The sequence below is a fragment of the Schistocerca cancellata genome, unplaced genomic scaffold (assembly GCF_023864275.1).
Source record: "Schistocerca cancellata isolate TAMUIC-IGC-003103 unplaced genomic scaffold, iqSchCanc2.1 HiC_scaffold_255, whole genome shotgun sequence".
NCBI classification, from domain to species: Eukaryota; Metazoa; Arthropoda; class Insecta; order Orthoptera; family Acrididae; genus Schistocerca; species Schistocerca cancellata.
The window spans coordinates 7,501-10,000 of record NW_026046277.1 but is presented as its reverse complement, the minus strand read 5'-3'; positions in this window follow the sequence as shown (position 1 = coordinate 10,000).

The window sequence follows — 2,500 nt, the reverse complement described above, 5'->3', positions numbered from 1 at the left end:
TAACGTAACCCACGTTGTGCCTTAACGTAACCCACGTTGTGCCTTAACGTAACCCACGTTGTGCCTTAACCTAACCCACGTTGTGCCTTAACCTAACACACGTTGTGCCTTAACCTAACCCACGTTGTGCCTTAACGTAACCCACGTTGTGCCTTAACGTAACCCACGTTGTGCCTTAACGTAACCCACGTTGTGCCTTAACGTAACCCACGTTGTGCCTTAACGTAACCCACGTTGTGCCTTAACCTAACCCACGTTGTGCCTTAACCTAACCCACGTTGTGCCTTAACCTAACCCACGTTGTGCCTTAACCTAACCCACGTTGTGCCTTAACCTAACCCACGTTGTGCCTTAACCTAACCCACGTTGTGCCTTAACGTAACCCACGTTGTGCCTTAACGTAACCCACGTTGTGCCTTAACGTAACCCACGTTGTGCCTTAACGTAACCCACGTTGTGCCTTAACGTAACCCACGTTGTGCCTTAACGTAACCCACGTTGTGCCTTAACGTAACCCACGTTGTGCCTTAACCTAACCCACGTTGTGCCTTAACCTAACCCACGTTGTGCCTTAACCTAACCCACGTTGTGCCTTAACCTAACCCACGTTGTGCCTTAACCTAACCCACGTTGTGCCTTAACCTAACCCACGTTGTGCCTTAACCTAACCCACGTTGTGCCTTAACCTAACCCACGTTGTGCCTTAACCTAACCCACGTTGTGCCTTAACCTAACCCACGTTGTGCCTTAACCTAACCCACGTTGTGCCTTAACCTAACCCACGTTGTGCCTTAACCTAACCCACGTTGTGCCTTAACCTGCTCTGTAATTGGCATATGACACGTTACATTAATCTAGTGTTGTCTAACCACAACCCTCTGAATATAGTTCGCTACTCGCACCGCCCACCCTCTTGTGTGTCGTTTCATGTTGAACACTTCGCAAGTGTTGCTTACTTTTTACATGCTCCCGCTGTACACTGTAATGTGGACAACTGCAGGATGTACATCGCCCCCCCCCCTCCACCCTGCCTTCGCACGCTGGTCGTTCAGGTGCTTGCGTGTTCAATGCCCTTCGCAGCTGTTCACTGGCATTCGCATGTCGAAGCGCTCAGTCTACGTCGTGGTACGGCCTGTGTCCACTGTCCGCTGATATCGTAAGCTTAATCCTCACATTGTACTGCACATAGGTCCGTATGTACTGAATGATACGCTGTGGCACATGTGTGACCGTACGACTGCGCCCAACAACAGCGAACCATACGGTCCAAATGTTGTGCACTCAGCCACGTGCCGTCTCCCCATAACAGCTACATTGCAGTGTGGTACGCCATAGAGACGTGTGGGAGTAACGGACGCCCTGGATGGCGATCAGCATGAGCCGTCTGTTGATGTAGTGGCGCGTGTATTCAAACGTAGTCGTCTCTTCTCACACAGTGTGATAGCATGGTGCACCGCGTTCCACATCTGCGACATGGTACAGATGCTGGTTGACAGTCGGTCTCGTAATGGACATCGCATACGTAGGGGGCCACCTCCCACGTGTTCTCTAGTCGTGCACATTTTGTTGCGTGTATGTGGGCAGACGTAGTGTGTCGTGACACCTAACAGACAGGTATGCAATAATCGTTGCATTTGCAAACTGGGATGGACGTCTACGTTTGCTGGTGACGTGACGCAACGCAAATGAACAACTGGTAAACCCATTGTGGTGCGGTTGTTGTTGCTGGAGGTAAATCAGTAAGGGCAAATCTGTGTGTGAAGCGATACGCGGCGGTGGCTGGGTGGGACCGTCCCCGGCCGGTGAGGGGGGGCCGCCCGGCGTGCTGGCCGCGCGGTGCGTGGGCGCACGCGCTACAGCCGGCTGGTGGGGGCGCCCAGTGGCAGGCGCGCCGGCCGACGGACGCGGCAGGCGGCGCAGCTGCGCGCCGGGGCACCCTGCGCGCGGCGCCGGGCGGCCAAAGTGGGTCCTCGCGGGCCCGGTGCGAAGCGCGGTGGACATCTGCAGTGTGCTGGTCCGACTGAGGACTGTGTGCGTTGAGGATGCGCCGCCGCCCGGCACTCGGCGCCGCGACGCCGTCTGCTGCTCGGTCGCCCCAGCGGTTCTCGCTGGTGGTTTGTATCGCAGTTGTGCAGACGTGTTGGCACGTGCGCTGTGCTGGGAGAGTTCGCTTCGGCACCCACGTGGGGCCTTTGCCCTTCTGTGGCGCTGGCGTTGGAGCTGCCGGTCACCGTAGGTGGCGCGTGTTGTCTCCCGCCGGCAATGCCACGACAGCACGCTCCCGGGCCTCTGTCGGCAGCGGCAAGCTCAGTTGGGAGCACGGGTGGTCGCACCTAAAGCGTCTACTCGCCTAACTCCGGGCGATTGCGCCTCTCTCGAACCCGACCAAGTACTTAGGACGGCGCTGCGCGCCGCCGGGACCTGAGAGGGTTTCGAGGTGTATTGTGCAGGGGAGCTCAGCCTCCTCCTGTTTGCAGAATAATTGAGCGGACGCTTGCGT